At 42.5% G+C, this 25,377-nt stretch overlaps 1 protein-coding gene across 1 annotated transcript in view; it reads left to right on the top strand.

The window, feature by feature from the left end:
• The window catches only part of ext1b (exostosin glycosyltransferase 1b), a 162,179-nt gene that overhangs the window by 89,157 nt on the left and 47,645 nt on the right, over positions 1–25,377 (top strand). The window lies entirely within an intron of this gene.

The following is a 25,377-nucleotide window of genomic DNA, read 5'->3' as shown; positions in this document are numbered from 1 at the left end:
TCCTATTGGCAAATAGAGTACATTCACTGATGGCAGTGACTGATGTTTTTCTGTTTTCACATCAGTTCTAAAAAGCAGATCTCAAGACTAACGATGTCCCATTGTCTCTGGGACAATGTGTTTGGGATGACCAGAGATCTTTCCCTGGACATCTTCAGGCGGAAGGATGCAGAAAACCCACTACTGATGAGTCAGAGGATGCACCCTATTGTTTTCTTGATAATCCTACATTGTGAACAACAAATCCATGTTGATATCAGCTGGAGAAGAGCTACGTAATGTTAGCTGTTAGCAGCCGGTGGCTGGAACTAACAGCTTATGGAGGTTAGATTGAGTTACATTATGATGCGTTCAAGCTCTATTCAGTAAAAATGACTTTTGGGTGGGGGCAAATTATAACGTTCTCATTATGTGTTCCAGGTAAGCTTGTGGAATGTAATTTTTGGCTAGAAACTTGAATAAATACAGCTGTTTGAAGGAGACGTGGATATTAGAGAGGGAATTATATAGTGAAAGGACTTTTGAAGCATTCATTTAAAAAACATTTTTAATGTAAATGAATGTTATTTTGAAGGTTCTTTCATAAATGTGATTGAATGATTGAATTGATATGATTGAATTTGTGTTCATTTAAAGATTGTATAATGAAGGACTACATTCAAGATAGATCAGTTACTTTTTAATAAAAAGATTATTTTGTTTCCCTGGCACAAAAGGGAGAATGAATATCAACCAAAACACTGGTATCGACTATTGGCCAATATTGTTATCTTAAACATCAGTATCAGTATCGGCCCAGAATTGGTGCATCCCTAATTAACAATGGACTAAACTATTATGAAAAGTGATGCTCTAGAAATAAATGTCTGCTGGATGTGTAACCAGGCAACTCTTTGCCAACACATTACCCATATTAGGCAATAATATGTCAGTGTTGTGTTTACAGCTTGTTTTGCTGCCCCAAGTAGCCAGGAAAATCAATAATAAAGGTTTAAGCAGACTTTTAAAGCAGCAGAGATGGAAAAAGAGAGAAAAAATAAGGTGAGAGATTGTGAAGCATGTGCTGGGAGAGAAGGTGATGAGCAGAGAGGCAGGAGTTGTTGTGATAACAGATTAAATCAGCTGGAGACGCCCAGTTTATGTGTTTAGTTGTAATTGCGCTGCGCGGTTGCCGGGGTAAACCAGGCACCGTGTCCTAGCTAGCGGTTTTAAACCATGGCTCTATTGTTATGATTAGCACTACCATTAGCATTTATAGCTCTTGTAATTGGACTCTCAGTCGGAGGTAAATCCATTACTGTGGGATTAAATAGTGTCCCAGCTCTTAAAAATTGCTTTTTTCTGCATGTGTGTATGGGACAGGGGAATGTTTATGTAATAGAGAGATTGTGTGTTCATGAAATTACGCACTGAATGAATATATAATTTTTGAAACTAAGACAAGCAGTCCCATATGTCCCATATGTGTGTGCACATTAACGAAATGGTTGCCTGAGCTGAGTGAGTGCAACATGTATCAAACCGTAGCCAGGCTCTGTGTGTGTGTGTGAGACTCGTTCACCAGACGGAGGTTCATTTGTTCATTTACAGTACATCCACAGCCTCATCAATACAGCACAATGTGTGTGCATGTAGGAAGAGCGTGAGTGTGTTTCTGACTTGTTTGCCAGACGGAGGTTCATTTGTCGCGGATGGTTAATGCAGCAGCAACGGTGGGATTGTTATGACTTTCAGGAAGTAGAAAGTGTGCCATTGCCAGAGCGGGTGACTAACAACACAAAGCTGCTGCCCCAGCGTCCCATTGGAGAGAATTACATGCTTGGATTGGAGATGACATTCTCTCACTGAGTCAGATCAAAGCCGCCAGATTATTTCTCCTCCGCTCTCTTTGGCCGGAGGAAAAGATGAATATTGTTGAATATGGGAGAAGTGATGCCTCTGAGTGCGTGTGCACCTGCAAAATAAAGCATTCTTGTCAGGGATGCATGGATTTATCGGCTGCACATTGGTATCGGCCGATTTTCACCCTGCTGACTGCCATCGGCCTTTTGGCAAATAAGATGGCATTTACTGATGGCAGTGGCCGATGTTTTTCTGTTGTGTCACATCAGTTTTGTGCAGGCTAAAAAGCAGAGCTCGAGACTAATGGCATGTTATCGTCCAAGGGACAATACAAAACATGTTTGGGGCGAACAAAGATCTTTTGCAGGATACCTTTGGAGAAAAATGACGCAGTAACCTTGAAGCCAAAATCATTCAACTGCTGTGTATAAAATTACCCGGTGATCAGCACTGCTTCTGCATCACTGGGCCTATAGAGCAGGCGCATTAAAGACTTCCACCAGCTGAGCCAGTTTAGTGCTCTGCTAACTTGAATGGGGATCCTTCCGTCTTGTATGGGAATTTAATTGTGTGGCTCTTCTAGACTTTCCAAATATTATTGGACCGTTTCGAATAAATCCTGATAGCGAAACGAGTCATTGCGAGTCAGATGCTCCAAAAAATGTATCCACTGATTTACAGACGTCCCTTACACCATCTAAGTCAATGGAGAAAGTCTTTTTGGGCCCCATGGTGTCATGTGACACACTCAGAAGTTCTAATTCCATTATAAGGCCACTATGAAAATTGGCTTTAATGTCCATCACACTTCCTGAGGGCCTGCAACAAGTCTATGTTGACATCAGCAGGAGGAGAGCGAGTTACCATCAGCTGATAGCAGCAGCTGGCTGCAAATAACATCTAACAAAGGTTGCATTGAGCTACATTATGATGTGTTCAAGCTCTCATCAGTGAAAATGAGTTTTGGGCAAGGGTAAATTATAACGTTCCCATAATGTGTTCAAATGTAATCTGGTAAAATGTGGCGTTTTGCTAGAAACTTGCGAGAGGTTGTCTCACAAACGTGTATGAATGCGTTTGTGTTCATTCAAAGGTAGTGTATAAGGCGAGTTGAGAAAGTCATGCTGTAATTGGCGCTAATATTTCCTCCTCCTTGCTCCTCTCCCTCCTTTCTGCACCTTGTTATTTTGTACCTATTTGTCCTCTCCTTCTCCCGCCTCACCTTACCTTTTAACGTTTTTGTCTTTGAAATGAAGAGGCAGGAATGCTCGGTAACCAAAGTCACGGTTCTTTTGCAACAATATCCCTCTGTTACAGGTACAAGAAGAGAAGGCTGGCTCTCTGCTCCACTGCACCGCAGAAATGCGTGAGAGCGGCGCTTCTCAGTGGGAAAAAAAAAAAGACTGAGGCCCCCTTTTACACCTCACATTAACATTTGTCTGGTACCCAGATTGTATCCAGATACGATTAATCCTTCGTTCCATTTGTGCCTGGCATTAAAAATGTCTTGCGCTGTCCACATGGAGAGAGGAGTGCTCTTTCCCTTGTGAGAAACTTGTGAATGTCATGTGTAAGCTGAGATACGAGGCAAGAGTGACAACAGGTTTTTCCCTTTTCTTCTCTCTGAGATCTTTGAGGGTTTTTTTGGACATGGTGCACCTATTCATCGCTGTCAAAAAAATTCTCATCTCTCTTTTTGTCACCGTTCACCTCTATTGTCTTCATCTTGTCCCTGAGACACAAACAGTTATATCTAAAGGCAGCTATGGAGGAAAAGTACTCACCCTGAGAAAGACAGATATGGAGAAAGACAGTCCCTAGCAGAGACATGCAGATATTAAGACAGAGAAGTCAGAAAACGAGAGATGAGGGAGGGATGTGAAGGAATGTCCCACAGCTCCAGTGTACTCCAGCATGTATCGTTAAATGTTGAGCCAGTGATTCTCACCAAGAACTGCCTCTTCATGTTCATTCATGCTTCATTCATATTATATTAGAAAAGAGGGCTTTTCACAAGAATGCTGCTTTTGTTCAAAGGACATGAACTTTTCCTTACTTCTGAGAAGCTGTTGAGTCTTACAAAAAATTAGAAGCAGAAGGACTGTGATAGTAATCAAATATCTTGAAGTTATTGGATGTGCTTTTTTTTTCTCAATGCAATGACAGGTTTGCACTCGATAACCTGTGTTAGGGCTCAGACACACTGGCATTTATGACGGCACAATTTCAGACCAAAATCAAGCCAAATAGTACCAAAATCCACAGTCAGGTGGCTTAAATACTTCCAGTATGATGCAAAATAAACGGAATATCTTTGGATTTTGCTTAGACAAGAGACGGTATTTGAAGTAGAGCTGTAATGATTAGTAGACCAACAGAAAAATTGTGAGAGAAAAATGCCAAATATTCTCAATTCCAGCTCCTCATTTGTGACTGTGTCTGTGTCTGTCGGTCAGACATAGCATTTGAATATGTCACCTTGGGTTTTCGGGAATTGGCAGTTTTTCACTTTTTTGACATTTTATAGGCCAAACAATTAACTGAGTATTTGAGAAAATAAACTGCAGGATAAACTGTAATGGAAATAAATGTTACTTGCAGCCCTAGACTGAGATGTGAGACATGAGTTATGAGACAGGAGTGGATGTTACAAGTCTTACAGTATTGTCTGTTTAGCAGCAGAGAGCATAAGTACTCAATAGGTCACTTAGCTTGAAACACAGGTACTTACACCAATGTAAAAACAGGGCAGTAGTTCAATGTGCAGTTCAATGTTCATTGTATCTGCTGAAAGGAATACTTCATCCTCCAAATGACCATTTGTATATCAATTGGTCACTCTGTGTTACATTGAATTTGCGAAGAAAGCTTTTTTTTTTGCATGCCTCCACAGTGAACAAAGAATCTTCTGAGTTGAACAGTAAAACTATATCAAAACATCTGTTGTAGTATAATACAAGGACGCATTCACACGAGGATAGTCGGGGGGACTCGGTTTGATTAGGCGGGGAATGCTGAAAATTTTCGCACCGTCATTTGGTTCACTTTCACATTGCACTTTTTAAGTGGACCAAACCGCCAAATGTCACGCAGTTACAGCAGCTGCTCGTTTGGGGGCGGTATTGCCCGAAACGACCACTGACCAAGGAAGTACATGAGAAAGAAGAAAACCTGGCTCATTGATTGGCCAGGACCGAAAACATAAATCCATTGTGGGTAGCCACAAGCAACTGTGATATGTAGTCCTCTGACCATATGTCAATAAGCGCCTGCACCTCCTCACTACTCCACGTCTGCCCACATTTTCCAACTTTTTCTTTTTTTACCTCTGGTTCTCCCGGTTCGCGCTGTTGGCTTTGTTTTTATTCTACCCAAAATGCACTGCGCTCTACGTCACTTCCTCTCTTTGGTAAGCTGGATAGTCCATTTGCATTTCCCACTGTAAGCAAACTGTACCAGGGTTCACTTGCAAGTGAATCGAGACCCCCAGTTTTCAAGTGGACCAGGGTTCGCTTGTTTGGTCAGCACCAGAGTTTGAATGAGCGTTCACACCACTCCAAACGAACCGAACTATCCGTGGATAGCAGACCAGGGTTTGTTTAAAGTGGACCAAATAGCGCCAGTGTGAGTGTGTCCCAAGTCTCACTTTTCCAGTCTAATGCTCAGTACCCCCAAACAGACAGTCCTGTCAGACAGGGAACTTAACTACAAGAGAAACTTATATGTTCTCTTCAAAGCCAGACTCCATTAACAAAACACTCATTTTACCTTGCTGAACACGGGAGCTGCTGGTCTACCGCTGCCTCAGTCAGTTAGTTAGTTTGTGTTTTAAACGGTTAGTTGAAATTCACCAAAGTCACACAATAACACAAACAAAGTACCAGTCCCAGCAGTGGTAGACCAACAGCTCCCATGTTCAGTGAGGTAAAATCACTGTTTTCGTCAATGGAGTCTGGCCTTGAAGAGAGCATAGATAGCATTCACATTTAGTTCTGTTTCCCATCAGAAAGGGCTGTCTGTTTGGGAAGTCCTCAGGATATGACTGGATAAATGAGATTATACAGCAAAACTTGTGTGAGAGTTTGTAAATTGGTGTTTTGATACAGTTTTGCTGTTGTCAAACCTGCCACCCCTTTAACTGCAATTCATCGAGAATTTTCGTTTTTTGGATTCTTCGTTCACTGTGGAGGCATGTAATTAAAACCAAAGTTTTCTTCACAAATTCAACATAACACTGGGTGAGTAACTGATAAACAAATCGTCATTTGGGAAGGGAAGTGTTCCTTTAATTCCAGGTTGCATTAAAAAGAGTTGGCTTTTGTTGAACTTGTTCACACCCAGGCACAGTAAATGCAGAGAAAATCCCTTTGGCACTGTTGCAGAGCCATCCTGACAACAGACACGCCACGGCTTTGACTGTGCATACAGATATGAGATAGCACAAGGATAACAGCCACCTCATGTGCATCATCCTCTGTAGTGCTCTTGTATAAAGATCTGAGTAAAGCCTCTCTGGGTAGAGACATGACACTTTGGCTTCAAACTGACCTGCCTACATCCTCTCTCTGTTTGTGTGCTCCTCCATGTGTCTGACCCTCTGACAGCTTTCGGCACAAACAGTAAACTCACACATTGAACACGTGGATATCAGTTTATCAGTTACAGGAAATCTACGCTCTGATACGTCAGAGCATGTTGCTAGGATACTGTTTATTGAATCCAACCCCCCCAACCCACACTTGAGCACCACCACTCCCACCGAAACTCACAAACAGCATGCATATACATATTGCTAAAGAAAAAGATGTAGCTTATTCGCAGCCGTTTTGTTATCTGTTACATCTTTAGAGTTCAGTCGGTTCACCTAATACTGAAGCTCACGCCATGAAGGTCACCTCTAGCATTCATCTCTGAGCACTCACCTACTTTCCTCTCTTCTCATTTCTTTTCCTCCCTTGTTTCTTTTCTTCAACGCCCACGCCCGCTTTTAATCTTTGCAGACTTTTAATGATTTTAGGTTCAGTTGCCTCACAGATGGCAATCGGTGGTGTTTAATTGAAGCTTGCAAGTGAGAGGATGAGAGAGTTTTTCAGAGAGGATTTTAAGTAGCACCTTGAACAACTTTGTCTCTTTTTTAAAGGGTTCCACAAAAGCCATAAATTGGCTTTTGGCCTAGTTCCATCTCTTTCTCTATTCCGTCATATGCCTCCATAATGTAGGCTGCAAATATTATTCTTGCTGCAGATATTATTCTTTTGCCGAATCTGTCAGGCAGAAGGGATTTAGTGTTGGGTTTCAGCATAGATGAGGCGCTCTTTTTTTTTTTGTTCTTGGAAATGGTGTACAACAGCTCCAATAGTTTTTCTTGGTGCCTCGGAGAGATGAGCCCATTTCTCTGCCGTTGCACAAGGCTTATTAGTTTTCACTGTCAGCCCCCTTTTCTCCGCCGCTAGTTTCTCTCTGTTGGAGCAGGGCCTCTGCTCTCATCCGCAGCTCATGATTGTCTGTGCAAAACTATAAAGTGATTCCTCAGACTTATCACATTATGTGCTGTCCCGAAATAAGCATTATCTCCAACAGTGGGTCTTTATTTGAGTTACTCTGCAATCTCAGCCAGCGGGACGGTTCTCTACCAGGAAAGTCAACTTGTTTACGAGCTTATAAGCGTGATTAATTTTCTTAAATATCAGGGCTTTGCTCAGAATGCTAAGTGGCTGTGGTTGATGGGTCTGGATTAGCGTGTTGGAGAAGAGCCCTCGGTTGTACGTGCTTCTCTCCGCAATGACCTCGTGGCCAAAACACGCCGTGGTCCACCTCGCCTGCTGGTCTCTGTGGTTTTCTGTTGCTCCAGATGACTCAAGCACAGAGGGACATTTCCTTTTTCTTGTCGTCTCTTTTATACTTCCTCTTGCCATGTCTTCTCCGCTCTTTTTTTTTTCTTTGCGGCTTCGTATAGCAGTATCATCTTGTAAATCTATCTTTTCCCGTTGAATCTCTCCTCTCGCTCATCCTTCTTCTTGCCTCCTCCTCCTCTCCCATGTTGTTCAAGCCACAGTTCCCACAAGCCCCGGGGCCACAGCTGTAGCTCGTCTATGTCTCCCCCTGACCTCCCCATGTAGCACTGGAGAACAGCTGTTCCCTGTACGCACTAACACACACACACTCACACACACACACACACACACACACACCAACCAGCCAAGTGCAGTGCTCCGGGGGAAGCCTGCAGTGGGGGCAGTAGGTTTGCACTTTGGGTTCATCATCACAGTTACAACACACACAAACACACAGACACATATGTGGTCTGACATGAACTCTCGCCACTTTGCACACAGACAGAGACATAAGCTATATATATATATATCACAAAGTAAAGGTATGTGTACCCACTGCACACACAAATGCAATGACATATAACTCCTATGCTGAGAACACAATCGCCCAGACAGACACAGACAGCACAACTCCCCCAGTCAGCCTAAATCTAAGCCACCAGGACCCTCACTAAAAGGCTTAGTCCTGCCTTTTGTTCCTCGGGGTGGGGACTGCAGTGACCTTTGACCCGTGTGCCGTGACCCCTGCCAGCTTTGGAGCCTAAATTCAGTCATATGAGACCAGGTTCGCCCTTCAGAGGTGCGTCTTGTGACTAAGATGCAGCGGTTGTAGCCGAAGGGTCCATTCCCTGTGGTGACATAATAGAGATACAAAGGAATGTAGACAGACAATGCAGACACAACAGAATAAAGACACTAGAGGGGTGACGCACTGTGGTTATTTTATCAGCATGTCTGTATGAAAGCTGCTAATATTTTTTATATTAAGAGTTATTTTGGTGTTTGTTATTATATTGCAATTTTTACATAAATATTCGATTTATTTTACCATTTGTAAGTGACAAGCAAACAAGAGGGATTACAGAGAATAAATGAATAATAAAATCTCATATGCTGTGTGTAATTGGAGCTGGGCATCCAGCCTCAAAACTAGCCACAATGTGTCTGTAGAATTGTGAATGGAAAACTGTTTACTGTCAGAAGCTCCTATTGAATGCTGAGTTAGATTCATACTGTTCGAGTATCAAAATATTATACATTTAGATTTGAATTTAGCTTATTTTAAATTGTTTTTTATTTACGTTAAGTTCTTTTACAACTGCTTTGTGTTAAGTTTTCTTATTTTGTTAGAAATTATAAAGGGTTTCTGAATGAGAGGCTTTGGTTTTGGTGCAGAAACTCAGATGCTGTATTGAAACAAGACGAGAAGTTTACAGCTATGCTTGGGTCATTGTGCAGCTTTATTTACGCTTTGTTAATACAAGTGCAAGACACCGTCGTGTGGGGCTCTGTAGATGGTGCGGGAGCGTCAAGCAAGCACAGAGGCGTACAAACAAAGTATTCATTGGATAAGCAAGAAGTCAACAAGTGTTATCAGAAGGGTAGGATTGGCAGCAGCAGTAAACACCAGCATACCGCAAGACATTGCATTTGTAGACTATAATTATTTCTGTCGCTTAACTCCAAGTTGAAATGATTTCATACCCCCTTTTTTTTCCCAGGTCGCCACTCCTTCCATGACTAATATTTAGCTTTTACAGCAATTTCTCATGTTCTTCCTCACCCTGCGGCAAAAACTCTTTTTTTTTATTCCCAGTGTGGTGACAGTCTCTATTGTCTCTCAATGAGGAATCATAGAGATGTCTGTACAGGCCAAACCTTCTCCCAGTCTAACCTGTTGAACTGAAAAGTAAAGCCAAGTACCGAGTGCTGCTCCTTCGAGTTGGACACACAAGGGGTGATTGCGTCATTTTCTAGTGCACAAAGATCACGCTGGGGATATTACGGCGACTGGAAACCCTGCATCAGGCAGAGTGATGCTTTGAATTACATGCTAATGTCAACATGCTAACATTCTCACGATGACTAGGCTAATGTGTAGATGTTCTGCAAGTATTATAGGATCAGTTGTGTCTCATCTGATCCATCCCGACCTGTTAATATAAGTTCCGCAACCTGACCCATAATTCAACAAGCTGTTTTGCATAACACACTGGTCCATTCAGATACGCAAAGCACTTGCTCAGTTAGCTCCCACTTGTTGATGATATAATGCAAAGTGACACAAAGGTAACTGATTTTGCAGTAATCGTCTGGTCACATATCCAAAGAAACTGCCCCGTAGCTATCAGTCAGCTGCATCCTCAGCTCCAGAGTGATGTTTTGTCGAATATCCTGGGCATATTTTGTCAGGTAGCGTCCTCACAGCCAGCTCCGGTACCTGTGATTATTTTTGTTCTCACCTGCTGCCTGCCTGCATTTAGTTCATCATTTTTTTACCCTCATGATTTACCTGTGAATTATATAAATGTATTTTTTACCTGTCACACAACTGTTTCAGCAGGTTACCTGGCGGGTAGCTGAGGTATCACCATGTTCACTGTCTTAGCTGCACATACACCATGCTAACATTTGCTAGTAAGTGGTAAACACAAATCACTGCAATCCATAAAGCCACGCTGCTAGCATGGCTAATAAAAATTCAACCGATACCCAGCCCTACATGTAACATTATGACGTGCTTATTCAGTATTTTACATCAGACCATTTTCATACTATAAGTCACTCTGCTCCACCATATTTTGTCTTGTCAGTTTCAGCACCATATTAGGCTGCACAACACAGCTGCTCTACCTACACTGACTCTACGGCCGTGCACTCACTCAAACATGACGGGTCAGGGGTCAGCGCTGACACCAGCTACATGGCAACTCACATACAGATAAGCAGACAAATATGGAGACCCACACACACACAGATACACACAGATGCACACAGATTTATAGCATAGCTGTTGCTGGTATGGAGGTTCGGGAGTGTTGGCAGAATTTGAATGTAGACCTCCAGCTGACATCTATCTATGATTAATGAGAGAGTACGGGTTAAGTTTTGGCTCCTTAATGAATACAGTTTGAGAAGTTGAAGAGCCTATCAATATTTGACATGACTCTTGAATATGTTTGCATAATTGATGCAGGAATTTAATTTTAAATTGAATCATAATTGCATCATGGTGGACGTTTCGTCCTCTTTCTCTCTCATTATTTTTCTTGTCCTTTGTATCCCACTCCCCATGATACTTCTCTCAAGGCCAAATATGCCCCCTTCACTATCATTTTCTCACACACATGCATCACAGGCACACTCGCACGCTCTCAATTGGGTGCCGACAGACAATCAATGTGATCTCAGGGTGTGACTGACACATGGTACTGATGAACCCACTGGGCAGCGTATCGCTTTGCTTAGCTCTCTGCTCGTGATTGACAGCTGTACTCTCTCTTTCTCTCTCTCTCCCTTTTCTATAACACACACACACACACACACACACACTCAATCTCCCACACATACACACCCTGGGAGCATTGACTGTCTCAGACATCATGCTGCTCTCCAGTGTCGTGCGGGGCTGACATACTCTGTGTTTGATGCTGATGTCAAACTCACTCTCAAATGATTGTGTATGCGTGTGTGTGTGTGTGCGTGTGTGTGGGAGAAAGAGAGCGAGAGATGGAGGATCCCTTTTGAATGAATAAGTATTATAACTGAAATACAGTAACTAAAGGTAAATATTAATAAAAGAGGCAAACTAATCCATACGTTTTTACCATAAGCTGGTTAGGGTAACATGCATTTTTTCCCCTGGAGGATTCTGGGAAGAGGGGCGCTACTTTGCATTGGTGTGCAGCTACTATAAAAAATCTCTTTTTTATCATCGTTACTGGTGAGAAAAACTACTGTACGTCTTTTTTTAAAATTAGCTTTAACCACCATCAGATGGAGTTTTGTGGGAAGATAGTGACACGATTAGTGCAACTATTTTGATAACTGTTGAGGTCAATTCTCAAGCAAAAACGCCAACCACTGGTGTGACCTCTAGCTCACCACGGAGAGTGTGGGTTCTTCAATCATAAAAAATAAACGCAAACCTCAACCATTCTCTTGTTTCAGCCTCTCAGTTGTGATGATTACATTTTTATCCTGCTATTTTCTGACAATTTAGACCAGTGACTTACAGTCTGCGGGAGGAATCTGGCCTATGGTAGGGTGCTGGGTGACCTGCTGACCATTTTGTAATTCACAATGAAAATGAATTGTTACAGTACAGCATCATGCAAAGAAGGACATGTGAAAAATAATACAAAATAATACACAATAGTGTTGAGCAAACAATCAAGAAAAGCTGTTAAGACATGAAAACATACTTTCACATTATATTACTAACAAGCAATGACTAAATAATTAACATATATATATTTTATTTCACTGTGTCGTTTGTCATTGTCTACATCTGGAACCCCACTGCTGCTTAGGCCTATATATGACTTTACAATTCTGCAAGTGTCCATCAAAACAGCCTTCATAACGCCAGTCAGTATGATTTTTTATCAAAGTGAGTCAAAGTTTACATCATCCCCTCTTGCAACAGCTGAAGTCTCTTGACCCCTGCAGCTATAAAGCCTTCTTTTAAAATAACTCAGACAATGCTCGGCCGTGGTTTTAAAAAGAAGCCTGCTTCTCTAAATTCCTGCAAAGCCGATATTTCAAAGGGGCAGTCTTGACTGATGACGATGCATCTCTCTGTCTGACTCCATGTGCCAGGCCATCCATTTACTATGATAGTCATGGCGCTGCTCTGGGTGGGTTCAGCATCCTCTGATTGGCGGTGTTGTGCGGAGAGACCCCAGGTGGCTCCAGGACCGGGTTTATATTTTGATTTAGAGGACTCTTCAGAGGGAATACATTAGAGTGTGTTTGCAGACAAGAAATTAGAGGCGATTAAGTCTCCTCTCACCTATTGGAGGAAAGCAGAACTGGTCTTTGCTGGCAGATGGGACCCCGATAATGGCTGTGGTGCTTTGAAAATAAGGGGGTTAGTGTATGTGCAGTGTGTGCATATTAACGTGGATGCATGAGGGAGAGTGTGTGAGAATGCTGGTTTGTGTGAGTGAGTGTGTGTTTTTGTGTATCAGAGAGTGTGTGTGTTACTCAGGCTCTTCAAGATTTTGGAGACTGATTTGTCATGAAAGAGCCTGCAGCGACCGTAATGTGGATGGAACGAATTTAAGCATTCCTCTCTCACTCCCTCTGTGTTTGACTGAGTGTGTGTGTGTGTGTGTTTCTGTGTGTGTGTGTGTGTGTGTGTGTGTGTGTGTGTTTGTCAGATGAAAGGACATCTCGGTGAGGGGTAACTCCAGCCTCCTCTTGCGCTCCTCGTTTCAGTGGCTCTGATGACAAAATGTGTCAGTGTTTAAAAGGAGGCCGCAGCAGAACATGTGCTGACATGTCTAAATCTGAGACCGTCTCACACATATGGATCACACATACACACACACACACACACACACACACACACATATAAACACACAAACTAATATGCACAGCGAGCCGTCCCGAGGGCCATCTGGAAGTGCAGAGCGAGGCACAGCTGGTCTCCAGTGAACATCCATAGAGTCCGGACCCCTCATCTGCAAGATCACACAGTGAGGCGCCAATCACTGACTTGAAGTGTGTGTGTGTGTGTGTGTGTGTGTGCGTGTGTGTGTGTGTGTGTGTGTGTGTGTGTGTGAGGCGTGATTCTAGCTGCCCATGAAAACAAATCCCGCAAATATTCCTGGATACGTGTTTGGAATAGGTGTCGCCTAGTTTGAAATCGACCTCACTTCCCGTCCTCAGGAGAGTTGAGTGTGTGTGTGTGTGTGTGTGTGTGTGTGTGTGTGTGTGTGCAGTTGGGAACTCTGACTACTGCGCAGACACTAAATGTAACTGAAAAATTGCCTCCATCTGTTGGCAGTGGAAAAAATCCGAGAGGACAAATTGAAAAGATTGCAAGGATAAAGCCGTCATAGTGAATTAGTATCGCGGCAGGAAGACTTCATGTTATCGGGGTATTTGTAAAATATTCAGGCTTACACGTGTGAAGGGGGGTGAGGAGGTAGCTGGAGGGGAAGAACAGGCTGCTGACTTGAACTGATTCAGAAGTTTGTGTGAGCGCACTGAGTGTGAGCCTGCATGTATATGAGCCCTATCTTTATAAGTATGTGTGGACATGTTTTTTTTTTGTTGTTGTTTAGGCTTATGTGGTTCACACCCACCACCTGCAGCTATACTTACTGCCCAGCTCTCATTTGAATAGTAATATGGATCCAGTGCAGTTATGCAAACTAGCATGACACCTCAGAAATTGCATTAAACCCGGTTACTTTTGAATTCAAGTTGCAACACTGAGTTACTGGGACTTTCGCAGGCAAAATCTGACAAGTACGGTTCATTTGAGTGCTATCTTGCCCTCAGAACAGAATTACAAGGGGTAGTGGTTGAAATCTTCTCCTGTGAAATGGAACAACCTTTCAAGACCTTGATGATCATCAGTATGCTGGCGTTTACGTAAACAGACGGGACGAGTGGTGCAGGATGTTGCGTATATGTCGTCTTCTGCTGTGGTGATTTATCCTGTGTGGGCCATAGACGACCTTTTCGCTTGTCAGGACGCTCGCAATGTGTCAACAACTTAAGTTTCATGCTATCAGTCCCTCAAACGAATCATCAAATAAAAAGAATACTGCTTCACTACCACGCCACGAGCGGTGCTCTGTAGGCTAACATTAGCAACACATGCTCCTACCCTGCCAGAGTTAGCGCTAACAAGTGCAGCAATTTCACTGCTGGACTTAAGCTTCATTTCTATTGTCATATGTAGGCATTACAAACCAAATGATTCATTGAAAGTGAAAGGGATAAGGGATAAGTGATCAGGGCAAGTGGCTGTATTGGGATTGGGCCATAATAATTTACATTGGCTATGAAGGCTGCAGGTCACCAGCATAGATAAGGCCTGTATCAAGTTGTAAACATTTTCACAATGTAACAGAGCTTTTGATTCTTGGTTTAGAAACTGAAGGGAGGATTTTATGTTTCTGAGAATGTTTCGAGGGTTGTTATTTGACTGTTGCACTGTATTCACACAGGGTGAGGGTGAGAGAGAGCTAGAGAGAGAGAAAAAAAGAATAAGAGCGATATTACCGTGGACCTATCAGTCAGCGATTCCCCTCAAGAAATTGTTCTTGACGGGGCAGAAAGACCTGTCACATTTAAGCCCTTGTTCAGATCTTATACACAGATATATCTGTGTTCTGCTGAAATCCAGTCAACGCGGACTTCCGAGTTCATACCTAATATCAGAATACCTCTCAGATGAGTCTCCAGTGACAACTTGTGTTTGGCTTTCACTTCCCAACTCATTATGCAAATAAGCACATGCCTCTTCTGACTCTGAAAGCTCACGATCAAAGTCAAAACATCACAGTCTTGTCATCAGCGCTTAATTATGCTCCATCCGCAGGGATCAATATTGTTATTTTTGACACTCAAAGAGGTTGTCAATCGCTGTGGCTAATTGTTTCACACTTTCAATGATGGATGTGCAGGAACACCTCCACTGCCACAGATGACCGACGTTCGGGTGCAGCCTGCGCAGTCAGATCCCAGTGTGCATTCTCAGTGTGTTTTGTTTGCTGCCACACCTGTGACAACAGCTGTCCACCTGTAATGCACTCTCATCTGGCTAATGTTGTTACGGGGTACATTACAATCTGGATGTGTTTGCTTTATTAATTTATTGTTTGATGGTTTCAGATGGCTCTCAGGTTGTCTTTGGATTAGGATTTGGCTTGTTTTTAGACTGTGATCTTTTCTATTTTCCTTTTTGGTGATTTTTTTAAATGCAATTTTGAGTTTCTTAATATTTTTGTGTTATGTGTCTTATGTTATTTGTCTTTAACTCAGTGTTGATGTGGCCTGTTTTAGCCAGCCAAGGACACTCAGCAAAAATTTGCTAGTCAAATGAAGGTTAGACAAATTACAGAAGATGTATTTTAGGCCACGTATTAGGCCTTGGCAGAAAAATTGATATTTTATTGATATCTTGACCTGAGACTAGATATTGTCTTAGATTTTGGATATCATGATATCATAAGTGCTATCTTGTCCCACAGTAAAATGATGTAAACTTTTTAACTTACCAGATCGTTCGAGCATTTTTATTATTTACCTTTTCTCCCAGTCATTATATCCACATCAGGGTTACCCACATCTTCATCTATTTGTGGTGCACCATCACAATATTAGTATTCGCCCCACATTTAGATTTTCTGCTTTTATAGCTGCATCTCTCTCCCTCTTTTCCTCTCTTGTGGCAGAGCGTACTCTGGACACAAACGGAGCAGCAGAGCACCAAGTGCACTGAAAGTTAAACTAAACCATTCATGAATTAGTTTAAGTGTTGTCTATCATTTTTCCAACCTACTTCAGATGAAACTGATGCGTCCCTTTCACTGGGCTCTGCAGCAGCTGCTCCTCTTATCCATCGATCTGATCTGATCAGCTCTGATTGATCTCAAAAGGAAGTCTTGCGTGTGATGATAAATCAGTTTGTACATCAGTTTTCCACCCCACAACTCAAACTCAACAAACTGCTGATGAGGATAAAATTAGAACTTGTGAAGAGTTCATCCTGTGCTGCGTTCGTGGACCTACAAGAACCTCTGGACTCAGAGAAGAGACACAGAATGACAAGGACACGGACACAAAAACGCAGGTTTGCCGATCTGGCGCCTGCCCTGTCAGCTACTGCCACACATACAGTAGAATTTATTTCTGTGGGTAACACTGCACATTACTGATGATAATTATTTGTCAAAAATCTCGTTGTGTAAATACTTTGTAGACACACCAATAGTCAAGCCTACAATATCGTCGCAATATTGACATTGAGGCATTTGGTCAAAAATGTTGGGATATTTGATTTTCTCCATATCACACAGCTCTACCCTGTTGGCTTACCAGTCTCACCCCACAAATTTAGTAGAAGCACTATTGCCTGCATCAGTAGTTCAGCTATACAGTCATGTAAAAATATACTGCACTGTATGTGGACACTTCTAATGCACATTAAAGCTCCAGAAGTAGCCTATATTTGTCCTCAGTGGGCTTTTAACTGCTGTGCTGCCTATTCTGCTGCCACACAGTTTTACACACAGCTCTTTAAATGTGGCCAGCACCACCAGTCAAATCAGCCGCAGTGACATCACTTTCCTCACATGCACTCAGCCGTGTTTTATATGTCGGACTGAGCTGCACAGGACTGTGACAGTCTTTGGGCAGGGCAGGTTAAACTCTTAACAGTCTTGGGAGTGTAATCAGATTGGCCCAGCGTGTGGACAGACCTCGGGGTCGTCATGGGTTTGACCACAGAAAGCCTGTTTGTTTGGTGAGGCAGACCTCTGGGTCATTGCATGCTAGAATGCTAATTGGAACTAGCATAAGCTGGCTAATGAGCGCTAATTAGGCTAATGAATTAGTTGCAGAGTGTACAGCAGGCGTTATGGCAGCGGTGGAGGAGTAAGATGGGATGAAATGGACAGGCACACATCTGGATGCACACATACTGATGCTTGCACATACATTTCCACATAGCCTCAAGGGGAATAAGTACAGAGGGTGAAAGTTAGGGGACACACACATTGCTGTTACACACGACTGATTCTTCTCTAAAGCTCGTATATGTGGCTGTACGCATGTGCGCACACATCATAACATCCTCAAACACACACCACACACAAAAGCATATGTGGATACATCCCCCCCAACCTACACACACTCCCCGCCTGACAAACACACTCTATCTCAGTTAGTCAGGAGCCAAAGATGCCCCCTTTTTACCCACAAGCTCGCTTAGCCTGCACATCTGTCGTTCTCTCATGGGAGCACACGCAACAATGTGCTTCAACTTAGACACTTGTGTTTATGGGGAGGATGAGGCTCCTGTTTAATTACTGCTGGAATCTGTCCTTAGTCTGTTTGGGAGTTATTTACTAGACAAATGAGCGCATCTGTGGCATGACATCCATTATGATGAATAACTTTTATAACATCTTGAGGTTCACTTTCATCCACATGTGCAGAAGGAAACAGTGAGAGGGAATTAGAGCTTTCTTTAATCATAAATTAATAATTCGATGAGTAGAGGGCTTTTTTTTTTCTGTAACAAAACCTCATGAGCACACACGCGCGCGCACACACACACACACACACACACACACACACACACACACACACACACACACACTACAAACTACAATGTAGTCGAAAAATACTTCCCTGGATTTTCTTCCAGTCCTCCAGACACCCATTCTTTCACACTCTCCTGCAGACACAGACATACCGAAACCCACTTTGGAAGACAAAGAAATTAGTGAGAGAGTGGCAGAGTGAGACGGGAGAGAGGTCCAGGAGGCTAATGTAACAACAGTCTCAATAAGCAGTAAATTGGATCTCTTCTTCTCTGCTCCCTGGAAGACACTCAGGCTGGTTGTGGTTTTGTGTTTTCATCACCCTGAAGCTGCATGTTCAGGCGCCTGCTGGGTGCCCACATGGCACCAGACAGTCCAGGTGGCAGCCCACCAAGTGCACACCTTTGGGAATCTGGGCAGTACATTTACTCAAGTACTATACTTAAAACAATTTGAGGTACTCTCCTGCTTTTTATGCTACTTTACACTTTATTTATTAATTTTTAGAGTGAAATATTGCACTTTTTATTCAAGACAGTGTGTTTGTCTGCTCTAACCTAAGCTGCAAATGTTGCCATGCTACCTACAGTAGCAACACTATAGCATTACCTATTTATAAGGCCAAGAATATCATTAGCCAACTACATTATGTGAGGCTACAGAAAGCTTTGTTCAAGATCATCGTGTGGGAGCCATGATTCTTAAATAGCATATTTTTTGAAAAGTTAGAACACTGTTAACCCGGGCAAAACGTGTCACTTTAGACAGCAGTTTATTTCCCAAAGTCATCATTTCGTCCTACAAGATTAAGAATACAAGAATGCTGCAGCTCATTTTAATGTCTTCCACAAAAAGGCTATCATCAACTGGTGAGGATGCTGACTTCATGATGATGATTTGTAGCCATCTAGTGATTATTTACTGTACATAATTCTTGTTTTTTAAAATGAGTCAGCAGGAAACAATGAAAATTGAGCTGTAGATGAAAGTTTTGAGCCAACTCGTGGGGTTAGCAAGAGGCCTATTTAGCTAGGTAGCCACAGCTGCTAACAACAGTTGTCATTTTAGAAGACAGAAATCAAAACTATTGATGATTGTTGGCTAAAAATGAGTGGTCCAATTGTGTCTACTTGTTTGTGAAATATAAAACCACTGTTCTCATGCCTCTGCCTCTCTCTGACTGAAGGCGTCATGTTTTGAGGGTTGTCCGTTTGTCCCATTCTTTTGAACAAAATATCTCAGAAATACCTTGAAGAAATTTCTTCAACTTTGGCACAAACATCCACTTTGACTCAGAGATGAACTGATCAGATTTTGGTGATCAGTGGTCAAGGTCACTGTGACCTTGCATCTGTCTCATTCTCGTCAATGTGATATCTAAAGAACAACTTGAGGGAATTATTTCAAATTTGACACAAACGTCCACAGGATTTTGTGGTCAAAGGTCAAAGGTTAAGGTCAGTGTGACCTCAAAAAACATGTTTTTGGCCATAACTCAAGAATTCATATGCTGATTGTGACATAATTTCACACATATATCTAATAGGATATAATAATGAAGGGGTAACATTTTATATCCCAAAGTTCAACTGCGCTGTGACATCATTGTATTTTGCATAAAACACTTTCCTGGCCATTATTCAGTGTCATATCTTAGGAACAGAATGGGAGTCATCAGGTAACATACTGAAATGGTGACACTAATCTTGAAACTGTGCTGATTGTATACATACTTTGTGTTGCCAGGGACAAGATGTGTGTGAAGCATCCATGTTTTCACAGACATGGCTGTAAACTGTTAGAGAAACTTGAACGGTGTAGGAGGCATACAACCATGGGGCGGTCATTTTAGTTGAAATTACCACAATATCAAATGCTCAATCTGCTTCCATATTAAACTTCATCATTCCTAGAAAGTAAAGCTTGACAGGTGTAGCAACAGGGGAAGGAATTAGCAAAGGGTCAACTCAGTAGTTTTTCATTATAGTATTACTACTGATAGTGAGTAAAGGATCTGAAGGGAGCAGTGTGGATGGCTGATGGAGATAACATTAGCTACATAGTGAGTTTATTAAAAAATACAGTTTCCATCCCTCTCCTCTTTCACCCCCCTTACCCCCTTGTCTGCGTGGATGAAGCACCGATCCCATGTAATTAAGTTGCTGCAAGTGAAGGCACTTAATGGCAGGTTGCCACAGCAACCGTGTAGGACGTTGCCATCGGGGCTGGCAGAGAAGTGTTTCTTAACTGCTTCACAGTTGTTGGACATGCTGACACGTGCACTCAAACGCACTCTCGTATGCATACAAAACACCAGGGCGCTCACGCAGAGGTCATCTCCCTTGCTTTATTACATGAAGCCTTGTTTTCTGTCTGAAAAATATTTTATGCACAATGACTTTGTTTTCTGCTGTTTTCACAACTCCACCCTTCCAGCAGGCTTCACCTTTACACACTCGCTCAGTTTTTTTTTTCTCACCCTGATTCACTTTCCTATCTGTCTCACATAAACACACATGCACACACACTCATATACAATAGAGAGGCACACACAAATGTCTGAAAAATATAAATACACACACACACACACACACAATCACAGCCTGCAGGCTCGCAGCCTGTCTGTGGTTTTCCCTCCACCAGCTCAAGGTCACAAGTACAAAACGGAGGGAGAGCCAGACAGAACAGAAAAAGGAGGAGAAGAAAAGGTAGAGAAGAAGAATAAATAGAGAGCAAAAACAAGCTGTGGCCCCTGAACCCAGTGTAAAGTGCAAACCAGCAGGAGGTTCAAGGAAAGGAAGAGGAGCGAGGAGAGGAGCAGGGAGGGAGGCGGGTTTACACGGCAGGGGACGTCCTCGTGTCGGCCTCCTCCTGCGACCTCCTCGCCTCATTCAAATCTCTGAACCACTAACGCTCCCTCGGTAAGAGAAAATCATCTCTTTAAGACACAATCCCAGTCGTGATAAGGTTAAGATGCACAGCAGGTGAATCACGTGGGAGGGTTTTACAGGCAGTTTTTCAGGAGATACCTAGCCAAAATCTGCATCCTGCAAAGCAGAAATTTGCAGGAGAGACTTGGTTTTAATTTCCCCATATTGCTTAGAAAACATTGAAAAACTGAGAAGAGAAGTTTCAAAGTTCTTTCCATGACAGATTAGGTCAACATTTGCAGAAAACATTTGCATTTTATTAAACATACAGTCAATCTGACACACACCACAGCGCCGTGGTTACAGAAAATGTTTTACAGGGCTGCTGTGCGTTAAATCCACACATTGATATTCACTGCCATCAGATGCTCGCCTGTTTTGTGAGCTGTCACACACACACACACACACACACACACATGCACATGCACACTTGCCCAAACAGACACCGTCCAGGCAGACAGCTGGTGTGGAAATATGGGCTAAGATAGCTTCTTCGTCTCCATCGACAGGTGACGGAACGTCAATGTGAGGGCGTGCAGCTGTCGCTTGTTCACGCCGCATGTGTGTCTGCGAGCCCATCGGTGTGTGTCTGAGTGTGTACGCATGCGATAACTGTGTTATGTGCTGCACAGAACGTTATGCATGTAGGTGTGAATGAGGGTGGGATTTTTATCACAGGCTGTCATGTCCCCGGCACTTCATTAGAGTTCGGCTGAGGAGGAGACAAGGCAGCATCTTGCTGGCAACATCAGCAATCACCATTAGTGTGTGTGTGTGTGAGTGAGTGAATGTAGTGCTCGCCTCCAGCTTTGCCCTGTCAGCTCGGTCCATATTCACAGGCACATACACACAGACAGAAGGCAGCATCAGCAATCACTGTCACACTTCTGTACAGGCTACAGTGCATCCACGGCACCATCAATACAGCAGAATGTGTGTGCGTGTTGTGTGTGTCCTGTAACCTTCACCTTGTATAGACTATGGCTAAATGAGAAATGATTTTCTGCCTCACCAGTCTCTTAACCCCCAACCTGGATAAACCTGAGAGCTCATTATTTCCATGCCTCACATAAAAATCATAGGTGTCATTTTTGTTCTTTAAAAAATCTGATTTGAGAAACTAATATTACAAAAACCTGTGTGTAAAATGATGTGTTAACTGTCTTCAGCAGTCTCCCTTGTCACAAAGGTAGTAAAGTGTACAGGCTGCGTCCCCTTTTTCAAAACACCTACCAATGATCTCATCACTGTTGAGTCTACCATCTTCTGGTTCAACTGAGCCTGATCCCAAACTGTTGTTTCTGGCAGACTTTGAACTGCATACTACGAGGTGGAGCAAAAATACTGGGTGCAGCAGACGCCTCTGTTCATATGTGAAGTGTTCCAGCAGTACGAAGTGTAGAGATGTCATCAGACCAAGCAGTGCTAAAAAAACATTAGAGAACTGGTAATCCGCCATTGTTGTTGTTGTTTTCAGCATATGCTTATTTCACAAACAACAATGTGCATGCGTGAATTGACAGGATGATGTCATCCATTCCCAAATGCTCTGTTTTACACATCACGAATACACCAAAAAATCTGCACCTAAGAGGGCGTTTTAAAAAAGTCCCTTTTAGTAATGTAAAACTCAGTTGCGTGTGGACGAGAGGCCTAAACATAGAGGGAAATATCTGTTTACTTGTAGCCTTAAATGTTTGTTTTTTTGTATTTCTTTAGAAGGACCCTGGTGCATGATTATCGTCTTTTCTTTCTCCTTTTGTTTTCTCCCTCTCCTTCTATAGTAAATCAGATTTTCTGACCTCATTGTTGTAAGAAGATCTAGTTTACTCTAAATTGTTGTAATTTAGAGCCGCTTTTTGCACAGAAAAACACAACTTTTGGGTTCATGTTGACATAAAATATGTATGAAAAACAGCTTAAATAGTTTTGCCCCTTTGTGTCCGTTTATTTATTTTTTTTAGAGGGTATTTATTAGGAAAAATGTGTAAAAAGTAGAAAATAACAACACAGCAACCCCATGATGCCTGGTTCTGCTCTGTTGGCTGGCATGTTAGCTTTTGGGTGGCATTTATTTGCTCTGTGTGTCTGCATGAGAGAGATAGAGAGAAATAATCCACACAGGGAGACACTGCTGTGTCCACATTTGGAGAAATTAAGACAGAGCGCAGGAAAGCGAGAAGGAATAAAGACGGGAAGAGGACAGGAGAAACGAAATAAATTGGGAGCGTTCAGTGACTTGTTAAAGGTTTATGCAGTGGAGGAGGAAGTAAATACTACGTTAAAGACATACAAGGCGCTATTGCTTGTATTTAGCAGTGCAGGCAAACTGTCAAAACACATAGAAAAGCAGCATGGATGCAAACAGACTGATGCTCAGATACACGCTGTCTCTCTGGTTTTCTGTTACACACACACACACACACACACACACACACACAGAGCCAGCTGTGTGGTGGAAGCAGGTGTCACTCTCAGCTCATTACCCCTGGCAGGGTTGATCACCCTGTTTGGAGAGCAATAAGACACACCTCACTGGAGAGATAGAGGGATGAGGGGCCAGGAGGAGGAGAAAGAGGCGCTGGGAGGGGGGAACACGAGGCAGGCAGGGAGGGAGCAGTCTGACTCCTGCTTTAAGAGATAGAAGGATTCCGAAAGGTAGCGAGTAAAGAGCAGCGGGTGTGCAAAGGAGCGTATGGTTTGTGAGATAGGAAGGGGGGGGGGGGGGGAGGAAGGAGGGAGGGAGAGGTGCAGGGATGTTTATGGATGGAGAGGCTGTTAAGTGAAAAAGAAACAGAAGTAAAATGAAGATTTATGACATCAATGACAAATTGGAGCATATTATGTGAGTTTTGGCCATCGCTTCTGTTCTGTAATAATAACATTATGTGCTTACAAAGTTAATTGCTGAAATTTGGGAATGTGGCCACATCATTAAAAAGAAGTCAGACGTTGTAGGAGACAGGTTGTAAACAAACTAGTTTACCCAAACATATTTAGAGGAGAAAAGGAAGGTGAAGGATACAATTATTCCACAAACTGTTCATTGTAAACAAACTTCAGTTAACGGACCACTTTCTGGTTTGAATTTGACCTACCATACTTGCTCTTCAATGACATTTTGGGTGGACTTGAAGGGGACCTATTATGCTCAGTTTCAGGTTCCTATCTGTATTTTAAGTTTCTACTAGAACATGTTTACATGCTGTAATCTTAAAAAATCACTTTAATTTTCTTATACTGTCTGTGCTGGAACATCTGTATTCACCCTCTGCTGCAAATGCTCCATTTCAGCTCCTGTCTCTTTAAGCCTCCTCCCAAAAAAGCTCAGTCTGCTCTTATTGGTCAGCACTTTCAGGTGTTCCACATCTCGGTTTCTCTGCACCATCATTGCAGCCGGAGAATGGCTGTAATGCAGGGCTTTCTAGATACTTTCATATAAGCATACTTTCTTACAAACCAGAACTTCACAACTAGACATGGTCCAACAGGAATATGATACGTTTCCCCGACATTAGTTTGTAGCTTCATTTAGCAGTTTACGTTATGTAAACACCACAGACTGTAAAAAAAAAAAAAAAATAGTGGGCATAGCCTCCATAATGTCACCCACTGGTTTGTAGACTCCCATTTTGAACCCTGAAGTTCAGCATTTTGGTTGTTGCCATCTTGGATTTTTGGAGCCAGAAGTGGCCATATTTGGACAAGAGGGTGGGGATAACCTTAACTCTAGCTTGGTTGACTGTGAAATTGTTAATGCTAATGCTAATTTGGGGCAGCTGTGGCGGGGGCATATGAATGGTTACTGAGCAGCAGGTGGCACCATGTATGGTAGCCTTGGCCACCAGTGTGTTAAAGTGTGCGAATCGGCAAATGTAAAAAGGGCTTCAAGTGGTCGGAAGACTAGAAAGGTGCCATAAAATGCAGTCCATTTCCCACTGCAGTCATTTTACAGACATTTGATTTGAACATCTGACATTGTATCATTAAATATACGACAGAAAATAAAGTAGAGCATAACAGGTCCCCTTTCATTTCAGTTTTTACCTCTGAAAAATTTTACTAAACTGTTGGCTTGTTTACAACCTGTGTGATTGTCTGACAGGTCCTGTTTCTCGTCCCGTCTGGCTTTTTTGTACGACCCAAGTTGTGTTGTAATAAACCAGAATTGTCCTTTGAATTATGACCAGCAGACACAGTGGAGTTTCACAGCAACCAAAGCTAATACCAAGGGAGGTGTTTTTGAAATCTGTTGGAAATGTTCATTAGGATTTTGGGGTGTGTGTGTGTGTGTGTGTGTTCCTGATTTGCCTGTTTAGATTTATTTAATTAAAAACTATGAAAATGTTTCTGTGAATGTGCATATTTTCACAATGGCTGTATGTAGTTCAAAAGTTGTGTTTAGCATTCAAACTTCTTCAGCCATGATATCCTATCTAATTACATAGCACATTACAAGTAACAGTGTTGCATGTACTGTAT

This window comes from Epinephelus moara, chromosome 22, assembly GCF_006386435.1.
Source record: "Epinephelus moara isolate mb chromosome 22, YSFRI_EMoa_1.0, whole genome shotgun sequence".
In the NCBI taxonomy this organism is placed as follows: domain Eukaryota; kingdom Metazoa; phylum Chordata; class Actinopteri; order Perciformes; family Serranidae; genus Epinephelus; species Epinephelus moara.
The sequence above is the reverse complement of the archived record's forward strand: the minus strand, read 5'-3'. Positions and strand labels throughout refer to the sequence as shown.